The 14,868-nt window shown below is 26.5% G+C and overlaps 1 protein-coding gene across 12 annotated transcripts in view; it reads right to left on the reverse strand.

Annotated features, from left to right (window-relative positions):
• Positions 1–13,872, reverse strand: part of LOC129968177 (sodium channel protein para-like) — a 251,121-nt gene extending 237,249 nt beyond the window's left edge. For all 12 annotated transcript variants that reach the window (XM_056082022.1, XM_056082018.1, XM_056082026.1 and 9 more), the window contains exon 1: positions 12,998–13,872. The gene's annotated coding sequence lies outside the window, so the exon portion shown is untranslated. The remainder of the gene's footprint in view (positions 1–12,997) is intronic.
• Between the last annotated feature and the right edge of the window lie 996 nt (positions 13,873–14,868).

The following is a 14,868-nucleotide window of genomic DNA, read 5'->3' on the forward strand; positions in this document are numbered from 1 at the left end:
AATGTGAAGTCCTAAGGGACATCGCTAACCACGGTGTATTCCCTCCTGTAGGAAGCCGGTCCCGCCATCGGTTAGGGGTAACTGATCTTACATTGTTTATCTACAGACTAGAGCAGCGAGAACCAACTACCATTCTAGAAGCATCTCATCTCTCTATATCTGAGGTGCCTCTAGGGGGGGGGAGATGACGCTATGATATCTTATCGGAGGATTCTATAAAATTGAACCAGCAACAAATATAAAATGATTACGTCATCTTATAAGTTTCACATTAGAATACTTGCAATGCGAATGCTTGGAAGGGGGGTGCTGATATACCTTTATTCAAATTTGCATTATTAATTTTACTATAAATATTTTCTTATTGAAAACGAAAAAAATATATATATATTTGTATGTAAATATAAAATGCTTAAAATCTTCTAACAATATGCACATTACAATGCTTGCAAGGGATAGATAATGTGCTTTTATTAAATTTCATATTATTACTTTCATTATAAATATTTTATTCAACTTAATAATAAAAAAATATGCCTTTACCATAAATGAATTATAGGGATAATTAAAAATTGTACATGAAAGTGGTTAATTTTAGAGGTAATCCTTTACAAAGGACGTGCGATTTTATTTTTCAAACAGAATATTCAGTATAAGTGCAGAAGATTCAGCTTCTTTTCTCACTATTTTATTTTATTTCTTTCCTGTTTGCAAAGATGAGAATTAACATTCGATTTTTCACTGTTATACTTCCTAAAGTAATAGAGTTTTGAAATTTACCCTATATAAGTATTGTTAATGAAAATATAATTCTTAAATATTTTCAGAAAATTTTCCATTAAACAATTATTTGATTAAAATTTGATAAAATGACCCTAAAAATGAAAAAAAAAATGGTTATTACGATTTTTAAAAATACAAAAAGCCGAATTATTTTAAAAGTAGAACATAAAAACAAAAACAAAGTTTAAAAGCACATCGTTAGTAATGTATTAAAATATTTAATCCTTTTCACGGAGATCAAAAAATAAACATAGTAAATTCCAAAAGTACTTAAAATGTTGCTATGAGGAAATAAGGACTTGACAGCACAAGAAAAAAAAATCCTAAAAATGTAAATGTGCTATTCAGTAAAACGTCGTTTCATTAAAATTAATGATAATATATAAACAAGACACGGAACAAATGGAGAAGCTGTTAGAATTATACCATTATTCTTTAAAATAAGCACGAGTCCATTCGTACAATAATTATGAAAATACCGCAAGCAAGCAAAGATATGAATAATAAGATACCGATCTCCCCGGAGAACGAGATAAAACGCCCCACCCAGTTGACCCAGCAAAGAACCTATCTCAAACACGCAAGATAGGAAACGCGGCTGGGGGCCAATTACTTTTTAAATTTTGCTGCGTTGTAGAAACGAAATTTGAACAAAAATTTACAGAAATATTTATTGTTATACTCTTCGTATTGTGTGTGCATTAGAATCTTAATTAAGTTCGTTAAGTTGAATAAAGAAATACGTTTTTGTCATACAAACATATTGGAAATAGGACTTTTTTGGTACACGTTTTACAATTTTTGTTTAATACAAATTTATTTCCAAAATGCAAACTAAGAGACATTTGAGAAGTTAGTAATAATCTTTAATTTTTTTAAGAGAGATTCAGTTTCAAGATTTTATTTGAATATTATTATTACAAACTATTCTCCATATTTGAAAGATTTTTTTTCTTGGTTTCACAATAATTTTCAGATATCTCTAAAATTTAATATCTTCTAATTACTGTGTAGAAAATGCATGAAAATAATAATATATGACAGATAATTTACTAATTTGAAATGATTGGAATCAAAATATCCTTATACCATATAATAAAAAAAAGGAAACATAATTATTCAATAGAGTTTATTTAATTTTTCTTTTATAAATGCTAAGAATAACAAGAAAAAGTTTTCTAAATTTTTTTAGCATTTTGTTTTTTGTTAATTGAAATCTAAACTTCCAATTAAAGAAATCATTAATGTTGTCATCAACACCAAAAAATATTATAGATATTTTAAATCGTATTTTTAAGCTTTTGATTGTGACTCTAAAATAAAATTTTTTGTCATTCTGTAAAAATTATTAATAACTTCTGACCAAAAATTAGCTTTCGTAACTTAAAAAAATTATTTTGCATAGTATAATTTTTTGTGAAGCTAGGAGATTTAAAAATCGTTTGGTACAACCAATATTCCAAATTTGATTAAAAATAAAAGTTTCGACGATAAATGCCTTAGCAAATCTTAAAAATGTGTGCAAAAATAATTTCTGAATTAACATTATTTATGTTATAAACATTTATACATGGAAACTTTTTATCAAGAGACTCTTTCGTCAAAAGTGTTAAAGCCGAAAATTTTCAGTTTTTAATCCAATAATACACAAAAATCTTTAGGAAGACTGAATTTTCAGAAAGTAACTTTCATGTGCAATGTTGTAGATATAGTACATGAAATATAATGAATTCTACATTAAAAAATATAGTAAATAGTGAACCAAATTAGAAAAATATGGAATTTATACCAATCCGATGTTAAAGAATGAAAAAAAAAATTATAGAATTTCATTTCAAATTTATTTCTTCTAAATTTCAGAAATTCACGTATTGTTAATATTTTAAGCAACAGCTAAAACATTAATAACCTGTAACATTATTTATAGGATACTAAATGCCCACAAGTTGGCATTTTATATTAATGAAATTAAATAAGGAATACTGATTTAATTTTCTCAATGATGCTGCTTCAAATTTTAGTAAAATAACAATTTTCTGATTATGTAAAAATGACCTGAATTTACCATTAATATATTCAGGAATTATGACACATGAATTGGATTCAAATATTTTAGATAATTATTTACTACCAGTCATTTGAATCAACAAATATATCATTGCGAAGTTTTAAATAATTTATTTCTGTTATTTAAAAATATCCGTTTCTGCAAATGTCGCGGAATATCCTGTTACTTAAAGACAGCATTTATTTGTAAGCGAACACTGAACCATCATTTGGATTATTATCCTCATTTTAAGCTGATCACCTACTCCTCACCGAATTCTCGCTTTTTTAAAAATAAAGCAAAATAACTGGGACACACTTTCTCTATATTTAAGTAAAAATAATGTAAGGGTCCTTTCTAGATTTATCCCATATAAACTTGAAACATTATACTTTCTATAATAATTATCTAATTTTAATTCCGGCCACTGTCAAAGAAATGAATATTAGATCATTAAAATTTAACTAATAAATCAAATATGCTTCTAATATGCATTTCAAATAATGAATTGTGAATTTCTTAACATTATAATAATATCTCTTACTAATATTTCTAATATTTTCTGCAAGACAAAAATCAATTCTCAGTATGTATTTTTGATTTAGCTTTATAGAATATGAAAATAAAGGCAATTCTTATAAAAAATTAAAAAAAACCCGATAAATTAAAATGAATATTTGCAGCCAATAACATTTTATTTGCTGATTATGAATTCATTAAAATTCTTTCAATTAATCTATTAAATGAAGAATTAATTGTTAATTTTAAGCATGGTGAAATACTTTATTTTGGCAAATTTTGATTAGCCTTTTCAAATACTTTTATAGAAAATTAAAAAAAAAATTATCTAAGCCCAAATACAGAAAAGGGTATCTTAACAAAATTAATTCAGTTAATACCTTATTTAATTGATAAATATTCTTTAATATATTGAGGGAATATCCTTAAATATGTCTTTTTTTTGCCTATCTGAATAATTAAAATATAATCAGAATTATCAAACAACAGACAATTATCAAAGAGCAGAAAAGACTATTCAAAATGTTTTATTTAAAAAATATTTTTATTAAACATCATATAGCACTTGCATATTATTTTATTCCCTTTACTTTATGCAAAAAGTTTTTTACGAAAAAGCTTTTCAAAAATAGCTATGATAATTTGGTTTTATGCTTAGATATTGATAAAGCAAAATTAAAATTATTGGAAAATAATTTCTACTTATGTGGGAATAGTGAAACGCTAATAAATGATTTAGAACCTTTACTTTTGTCTTATGTGTTATCGTTTGATTTCCTGAATTCATCGCCTGTTTTCTCAAAAATATAAAATATTTGAAGTAAAGGAAATTTTATATAATGTGCTTTAATATAATTGATAAAACATAAAAAATAGGAAGAAGTTACTTAATGATACAGATCAATATCTAAGTTCAATATTTAAGTAGTTGTGACAAAAATTAATATCTTATGATAAATTTAATTACCACCAAATTGTTTTTGCATTTAAAGTACCTTTTTCGGTATGATTATGTTGGTTTGGTTCGAAATGCATCGCGAACTCTTAAAAATTCTAATAAATTTTCTGTTCTTACAATTATCGGGATAAAAATGAATTTTGAAAGTTATTTTAAACGAAAATAAACTAACATTAAAAATATTGTTAACAAAATTATTTCAGTAATTAAAAGGAACTTAAACGGATCTAAGATTTAGGCCTCTTCTTTTGTGCCAGGGAAAATATATTTCATTACACATAGACATAATTTTTGTATATTGGATTATAGAAGCCCACAATATAAAATAATATCTTATAAAAAATTGCTATTTTTATGAAATTTTGTTCAAATACTCATCGCGTATAGAAAGATTATTGATGACTTAGCATTTAGAAAGTGATGTCATTAAATCAAAAATAAAGTATATTTTGTAATATATTTAAATAAATTCGAAGATATTTGAACTTTGTAATTACACATCAGAAAATACTATTATTTACACTTAGATATACTATCTATATACGGATGAAAACAGAGGCTCAAATTATAGAAAACTATTTTTTTTTTAAACTTCTGTGTTATTAAAAAATTCTTTGAAATATGTGTAGTAAATAGAAAGTATATAAAGTAACTTCATATATAGGAAGTTACTTTTGCGAATTTAAAATCATATTGCATATTCCACTGTAAGACTCTTGAAGTTTTGAAATAGTTGAAATAAGGAAATAATTAAGCTCTTGAAATAATGAATAAATTTAAGATAATGAGCAACTCTGAAATATTACTTTTCAAGTGAGACAATAATATCACTTATTTAGCGATAATAATTTTGCGTATGACCGATGACGATAGCTCCAAATATTTAAAAATAAAATTCTCTTTTTAAATTATAATTTTATGTCTATGGTTTTCTTTTATTTCAATAAAAATAACAAATATAAGAATAAACAAAGAATATGAAGTAGTCTTATATATTAAAAATCACTTTAGCAAATATAAAATATATTTCAAATTCTATTGTAAAGCATTTGAAAAATGAAAAAAAAAATATGTAGGTGATATAAAAGCCAGAAATATTCTTATTCAAAAGAAATAATATCATCCTATACATTATGATTAGAATTTTATGTATGGATGATGACAGAGGCCAAAAGGGAGGAGGAAAAACTACTGGAATTGTGGAACAAATGTAAAAAATATGAAGTAACATCACATGTACGAAATTACCTAAGCAAATTCAAAATAATGATAAAATTATTGAGCAATCTTTGGACAGTAAAATAAATTCACACTGTGAAATTTTGGATCATATTTTTTCATGAAAATTAATACCATAGAGCCCAAACGACAAAAATCCAAAATGTAAAAAAAAAAAAAAAAAAAAAAAACTATACGAAATATCTAGGTTATTAAAAATTCATTAAGATACATATTATAAATATAAATGATACGAATTAATTTCAATATGTATCAAAAATTACTTAAATAAATGCAAACTAATAATGTACATCACATAGAAGTTTTTGAACAACGAAATAAATTAGAGATGATTTGATGAAAAATTCTTTTTCACATCAAATCACATTACAATTTACATAGAGATTTCAGTTTTGCATATGTTTGAAGATGTAGCCCCAAAACTTAGGAAACTATTTACACAAAAAATGTCCCTTTTGGAATATTCAATAAAATATTCATAACAATACGATTTGTATTTTGATTCATATGGAATAATGCTGTTGTGTTTTGACTTATACCACTTTACAATCCCGCTGATAATATGGAAAAATAAAAAAAATGAATTAAATACTACTTTTCCCATTTAAAAATAATTCAATTTTGACAAGATGTTTTAAAAGAATATAAAAATAACTCAGAATCAACGATAAGTTCTTGAAGAATAAAGATGAATTGTTTCCCAGTGTAATTAAAGTAACCCTGTATTTTCATTTCATTCCCTCATTTATATTAATGAAGAATTTATTTCTTAATTTTACACCACATTTTAAGTTAAAACATGAACATTACAATATTTTATATTTTCCATGAAATACCTTAAATTTTTAAATGAATATTCGTCATAAATACTCTCTAAGAAGCCCTTCCAAAAGTCACTGGGAAATACCCAAAGCAAACACTGAAGTACTTCCTTTTTCGGTTTGTCTCAGACGGATAATATGTTTTTGTCGGCATTTCTTCATTAAATTTTTTGGATACACATTACCTTGTGCCCCATCGATCCCCGTGTCAACAATCCATCAGGAGATCTTTCCGTCTTCAAACAAAAGGTCGACATAATAGGGGGAAGGGGTTACAGTGAGGAAACGACAGGCAATAGGAGTAGCCGAACCGTCTCCATGGGAACCACCGGAATCACAGAGCAAAATTGGGAACAAGACCCTTAATGGAGGAGGTCCACAATAAATAAACTCAACTCTGGTAACTACTTTCGACAGAAATGAGGTAATTACTTTACAATATTTATTTTTATTATTTTTCAAAGATATATCTGATGATAATACGAAACCTACTGCAATAGGGAATGAACGTTGTTTCATAAATGTTGGAGAAATTGGGTATTAGAAATGGGTATTAATGATATTTAAATGAATTGATGCTCAGGTATTCATTTTAAACTTTTCTAAAATTCATCGACTTTTTAGAGGAATATACGGTACATTTTTTTTTAAAAAAAGTGCTTGATTTCTGGCCAACTATCCTATGTGTAACAAGTGTATTTCTTTTTGAGTTATATAAATATAGCTTGTCAATTTGAAAATTGTAAGAATCAACAATAAGTGTACGTATCAGCGGATAATGTACGCTCAAATGAAATGTTAGATGATAGTTCTCATTTGGACATATTGAAATTTTCAAAGGATGTCCATCTATTGATACCTCAAATTATCCTCCTATTTGGATATTATGAGGTATTTTTAAATTGATTGATATAATCTTTATTAGGAATGCAGTCAGTGAGTGCGTGGTAAAATGCTGCCATGCTTAGCTGAAATGTCTGTAAAACATGCCAAATCAAATTATCATACATAAAAATCACATTCATAAGGATTATTCTTTGAAGCAGTTATTTGTTTCGTATTAGCTCGAGGATGACTTTATCAAGGAATTATTATTTTAGTAGTCAAAGTCACATATATCGAATAAATACAGTTTAGAAACTTTAAATAAGCCAATTGATAAAGTCACATACTTTCTCCATAGCTGCATGTTAAAAAGTGGAAGTATCTTTTGATAAAGTTGTAATATAATCAAGAAAAAATTAAAAATAAACGAAAATTATTCGAATTGTAGAGATAAGCTGGGAAGCAATTTCGAATTAGAATGCTAAATAGATGACGATGAATATTCTAGAATTGAAATTCTAAATTAAGAAATATTCTTTAGTGAAGTTGCAGACATAAATTAGAATACGAGATTTTTAGAGAACGTTTTGCACCTGTAAGAATCCTTTTTAATTTCCCTCTAAGAAATTTGATAAATTTGTATGAATGGATTAATACAAAATATAAATGCATTATGAAAGTTTCTTTGTACGTTAACAATCAGGAAATATTTTAAGTAAAAGAGTAAGTAAAAACCTTACAATCCATCATTGTAAGGATTTTTAAATACCATATAATTTATATTAACAGTACCCTAGATTTCAGGAAGGAGTTTTTTCCCTTCAAAACCATCATATGTGATTTAGAATAAGGGAATAAACAAAAATGCACAGTCTACGGAATAACTAAAATAAAAATGTTTAAGATTGTTCTAAATTCTTACATCACATCTATATATTCTTTTGATACCTGAAAATCATCTCTAAAAGATAAAGTCATTCTAGAATAAAATTTACGAATAATTCCTAGAATAAAATCATTCTAGAATTAGACAAAGAAAAGCCATTTGAGACATCAGGAAACCCAAATTCAAGACAGTAGTAAGTCAATTTGTATCCGGACCATTAACACCCCTGTTCTAAAAAAATAATCCTACCGTGTTCTTTTGAGAACCAAATCCAATTAGCATTCAAAAGCACAAATCTAAAAAGCCATTAAAAGGAATGGACCAAAATCCACTTTTGACATCGTTTATTGCCTCAATCTCTAATCTCTATAAACCCTACTTAAACAAATTTATTCTGAATTCTCAAAGACACGCGATGACCACCTTGTTTTCATTTTAGAAACCCCATTTGCCTTCCGCGTCCTGCACGACCTTTAAGAACCACCTGAAGATTACGGAAGTATATAATTTGGCAGTGGTTCAAAACTTGGGAGTACCGTTGTAACCGAGTAAAAACAAACGAAATTTTTCTTGGCACAGAAAACGTGGCAAAATGATCGTAGAGTGGACCTTGACTTTGTATAAAAAGTAAAAATCAACCCATATTTGTAATATTCTTGGCAAAGGTGGCGGATTCACTGCAACAAGTGATTTAGAGGTTTCATTGATGAAAATGGTAGTAGTTAGTGGAGGGAAATTATTATTCAAATAGTATAAAAAATAAGAAAATGTTTAAATTATATATAATTATGTTTTATGTGAATGTTTATCGATATATATTTAGAGAATAAGCGTTTCTGGTCTATGTATTTTATTTATTTTCTAAATTATTGATGGAAAAGGCAATATTCTGGGGATTTTAAATATGAGTAATTTTCAATTCATCTTTTATATCTTGGTTATTTCTTGCATTCATATATAAATTATCATATTTTGATTTAATGTTTTGCTTTATATTCTATGATTTTTTTTGAGTACTATTGTTTAATATTAATAATACAATTTTACTTATTAATATTAATACATAAACATTAATTCTATTAATTTGCTATATTTATTTTCAGGGGGTCGTGCAATATTTACTTTTAGATTAGAGTTATAATATTTAATTATTTAAATTATGGGCAAATGTTTTGTTTTCTGATTGTAATTTTTTTCATTTCTTTTTTCTATGGTTTTCTACAGCATGAGTGTAGATGTTAAATGAATTTATTGAATTTGTGTATTATGTGTATGTTTTTCAACACATAAACACATATATACATTTTATATCTTTACAAAACTGCGAATAATTTTCTGGTTAATCATAAAAACGTGTCATATACATATGATTATTTTTAATTAAATAAAAACGCGAATGAAATTAAGTAGAATAATGAGATGAATTATTTCATGATAATCGATTCAAATTTTCACAAATTTATAAAAATGTTCAGATTTTAAAAAAAATTTGTTTTTTTTTTCAAATTTTTTAAAGATTTCAAATTTTTTTAAAGATAACTAATTTACTTCTTAGTTTAAGTAATTTTGAATTTTTTTGAAATAGGTAAAATATTGATGAGATGAAATGCTAATTATTTTTTTTATCATTGAAAAATCTTCTATAATAATACCATAATAAGTTTGCATAATAAATCATAATTATTTTAAACATTGTATTGCTTTTCTTTCAAAAGAAAATGTATATTTAATTAACACTTGTATAATATCTTACTGACGATTATATTTTCTTGATATTAATTGTCAAGAAATCTCTTTAACTACAGTATATGTTTTAATAGAGTATTCCGTTTTTCGTAAAACCCTCATCTATGCATTTTAATACAAAAATTTTACAAAATCTCCTAATTTACAATTTTTTTTAAAATTACTCAGATTTTCTAATTTGTGAATACCCTCTGTAAAATCTCATTTACTTTTAGTACTCACCAGATTATTTACTTTATTTATATCGATTAATAACCTTCAAAACCATCACAGTTTATTGTCTTATCGAATTTTGATATTTTAACATTACTTTTCTAGGTAATGCTTCATAGCTAATTTTAATTTTCTAATCCTATGCGTAATTCAAAAGTTAAGATTATGAATCTCATATCATTAAAAATAATAAAATGAAATTAAATGCATTATACCGAAAATGATGTCAAATGGACATAAAGGGTTATAGAGAATTTCCTTTTATACAAAAACTTTCATAAGAACTCATAATTAAAAGAATAGGTTTATTTGAAATAGAAAGAAAGAAAAAAGTGTTAGTTTACTCGGAACGTATACATGCTGTTGGGCACAAATGAGATATTATTTTAAATTACTTTCAAAGATTTTAAATTTTATAAATGAAATAAAGAGTTTTGGATTCTATAAAGGATTTTGTTTACTTTTTAATGAGTATTAGAGTCTTATTTAATTTGCAAGAATTTAATCTAAATAGTGTATTCTATTCTGAAGAAAGCAGTATATTATTTATATTTTATTTTGATTTGTAAAACATTCATTTAAAATTTTGCAAAGAAAGGATAAAGTATATTTTATGTAAAGATTATTTATTTGGTATTTTAAAAGAAAACCCTGGAACATCCTAATTTATTAATAATTTTATTTTTAGATTAATAAATTATGTTTGAATTTATTAATTTTTTTATTTAATTTTCTATTTCTTTCTATTTAATCAAAGAATAATGCCGAAAGATAAATTTTTTATATAAATTAGAAATTTAAGTCCAGGAAAAATACAATCATGAATTTTTATTACTGAAAACATAACATCTTTAGAAGCCTTTGAAGCATGGTTCTTCTGTTAGCTGTTATTATTTTCCTGCAAACGGTAAATATTTTTAGAAAAATATATTTTATCCAGTTTTTCAACGCATATACATGAAATCTTTTTAGTCATGTATTTCATATGCGGTTACGTACTCAGTCGTAATTGATTCAATCATCTGTAAGTGTCTAAATGAGTTTTATTAATTTAAAGTTAAATTTTTTTCATAATTCAGAAAAATTGCTAGGTTTGAAGGTAACATTTATCGAATTTAATTTGTGGGTTTTTAGAATTTTCAACTGAAGTTTAATGAGTATTGAATTTAATGAATATAATTTATTCAATAAAATTACTTTCAAATATACTTCATAGAACAGATCTACTGTTTACTTTGAGAACAATGAATTTCCCTATTGTGCTGATAAATACTGTTCCAAATTCTTTACTGAGATTTAAGTTTTTACGAGTTAAAATTTTTCACTTGTAGAACAATATAATAGAAAAATAAATATAACATTAAATTCAGTTATACTTTTATAATAAAGTTGAGAAATATATAGATAAATCCATACAAAATTGTTCATAAAAATGAAATAATTGACTTATTAGTTATGAATATTTGATATAATTTTATACCAATTTGATAAATAGATCTAGAAGTTTTTGAATGAGTATGACTGCAGTTCCTTATGCTTTCTACAATATTAAGAAATTAATCAGTTATCTTAATTTCTATTGGAATTATTTGAAATTTTCATCATGAAATATACAAATGCATAAATTAAAAAAAGAGAAGCTATTTTTTGTATGATCGAAAAAGATCTAAAATTTAATGAGCATTAAAATTATGTTGTTCAATCGCATCAACTCGGAATTACTTAAAAATATCATCATAAATATCATAATTCTTTTTATGCTTTTTATGTTCTTAAAATTATGCGAGTTTTTTCATTTGAGCTGAAAATCTTACTTGCGTTCTCAAGAGTTATTTTTCTATGTTTCTCACACATTTAGATAATTATCATATAAAATTCTTCAACACTATCCTCACTATAAATAATATTGTTATCCTTTTCTTATAAAGACTGATCTTTTTTTTAATAAAAGCAAATAACTACACGAGAAAAATAGTATTAAAAGTAAGTAAAGTAAAATAAGTAAAAGTATTAAAATTTTTATATTTCTGTTCATGAAATATTCGTTTGCAAAAATTAAATGTTTAAGCTAAAAACATACCCTTGAAAAATAATTAATTTTCTTTGAGTTGAAAAAAAAACGAATTAAACAATCGAATGATCAATTAATTGAAAAGTTAAATAGTTTTTAAAAGAAAGCTGGTTAATTAAGAAAATGAATTTTATTTGTAATCCAAATATGTGTTTAGAAACAATATCTATTTTTTGTTTTTTTAAAGTTAAAATTTTCGAAATATTTTTTATAAATTATTGAATAAAACCTTTTCTCATATATCTCACCTGTTTTTCATGAAATGAAATTGGAAACCAAAATGAGAAAGATGAAATTTCAAGATGGTTTCAATGAGTGCATGTATATGTTACATTCATGAATTAATAAAGCTTAATAAATTATTAATCAAAAATATAGCTTCTACTTTAATTGCTGTCTTTATATAACAGATAAGTTAAAATATTTTGATATCTTACTTATTACAGAATAAAGTTCTGAAAAACTATTATCATAATTTTTCAAATAAAATTAAATATATTATTAATTATATTGTTCTTATTGCAGGATATCGTTATGATAAATATAACAGATCAGAAAATTGTCAGACTCACTTACTTAATTTCTCTAACCATGAAATATTAAAAACAAACACTATTGTTGTATTTCGTAAAAGTGTGATCTTTTCTTAATTTTTGAACTGTAAAAAAAAGGTAAAGAATTTTTAACTATAATTTGTCTTTTGTACAACAAATATATAAAATTAAAAGACTATAAATTGAATATTTATCTAAATGATTGAAAAATATCAACACAGGCATACACATGTATATAAGTTATGGAAAAACATTCATTTGTTTTGAAAAATAAAGTGGAACAATAGAAAACATGAAGCAATAGTATGAATGATTCATACGAAGAATTTACTTACCTCAGCTGGCAAACTGTCAAATCTCATACATCATGAGAGCTTACAACACGATAAACATGACCCCAGGGTGGTGAATCTGATGTTCTTTTCATACATTTTCATAATTCAACAGGTGCATAGATTATTTGTAAACAGCGAATTTTTTCTTTCCTCAACACCAATCTTAATCTGGATCGGATAAATGCAGGCAGGATTCGGATGGAAAAAAAAATTCAACCAAAATTCAGAAACCACAGACACTAACTCTAACACTTCAACGAATCTCTTTACTGAATCTAAACGATCTACTTGGGAAGAGTATAATATTTTTTTACGAACAGGTGGCAGAAGAAGAATTATAAAACAGCAGCACAAAGCTTGTAGCAGGTGATCTAAATTTATATATCCAGGAAGAGAAAATAGAAACTACGAAGAAATCCAAACTATGGCCCATCAGCTCTGGTCCGCCATCTTGATTTTACTGGACTAAAACACATCCTTAAAATGTTCGTAGGCAGAGATTTTGGATTGATGGATTCGCAAGTTCTTCCTAAATTTACATTGCAGATGATTTTGTGGAGGACCTCAGGGATTTTGGAGAACCCACCTACCTGTTTCCTAGAGTCCACGACCTTAAAGTTCTTGCCTAAGTCCACGGTCCCCAGTCGGGGGGCATATCACAACAACAACTTGACTGATTTGCGTGCTAGTGCACTGAACGGTCATCCGGAGGGAGCCTCCGGCGCGATTTTTACCCTTCGGGGGGCCAGCCTTCTCGTCGGAATTTTTGGACAGGATTTCGCCAGGCACGAATCAGGGCTGGATGGGACCCTTTGGTTGACCCTCAGGGTGATTTAAAGCCAGGAACATGATAATGAAAAGTGTTCGTTCTAGCGTTCGGGATGAATCCGAGCTGCAGATGAAGGCCTCGAAGAAGCAGCAGAGCAGTGGAAGGTCGAATCGATCCGCAGGCGTCATCCGAAAATGCGCGGGTTCGCATGCGCACAGATGCGGGATGGAGTCTGACGCCCTTCCCTCAGCCCCTGCTCGCGTGCCCCCTTCTCTTTTTAGGGTGGGGTGGTTCCTTAAAGGAAATAGTAAGACACTTCTCTGCTATTTGCCACTTCTCTTGTCTCTGGGTAAGCCAAACAGGTCAAAAGAGCCTCCCTCGCTCCCCAAATATGTTCCCCAACACGAAAATGCATAATAATAAGAATGGAAAATTCACAGTTTCAATGCTCGACAGTATATTTTCCGCTGTCTGGAATTTCGATATTGTTTTTATTAATTAGTCTCCATTATCTTTGTATACTGGAGAAATGTTGGCGTGCTGGTGGAAAGAGAGGGGAAAAAAATGTTTTTTCCCAATTTCACCAAAATTTTAATTTATTGGATATTAATAAAAATGACGCAAATGTTGAAATTATTTTATGGAAGCACAATAATTGTGTATGTTGTATAGTGTAGAATGAAAAGTGCCTTTAGCATTCGTTTTCCTTAAATAAATTGATGCCCTTGAGTTTATATATATATTTATATACTTTTTAAAGCTTTTGATATTGTTTATATTTGTATACAGTAATATTTAGGCAACTGACTTGATATGAAATTTAATACTATTCAATCAGATCAGTCAATTCAAGCAACTTGATTGATTACACAACAATATTTGAGAATAATTTGATTGATTTACGATTTGTCTGTTTTGTGATTAACAGCATTTTCACTGTGAATTTGAAGGGTTGTTTTTAATTTATCTAGGCAAACCATTAGTTTTGTTTTAAGAAAAAAAAATCTTACGTAACTGATTCACATTAGAAAATTGTCTTGTTTGGTTACAAATATTAAATATTTTATAATGAGAATTATTAGCTCTTGAGTTTTAATCCTTC

The sequence above is a fragment of the Argiope bruennichi genome, chromosome 5 (assembly GCF_947563725.1).
Source record: "Argiope bruennichi chromosome 5, qqArgBrue1.1, whole genome shotgun sequence".
NCBI lineage: Eukaryota > Metazoa > Arthropoda > Arachnida > Araneae > Araneidae > Argiope > Argiope bruennichi.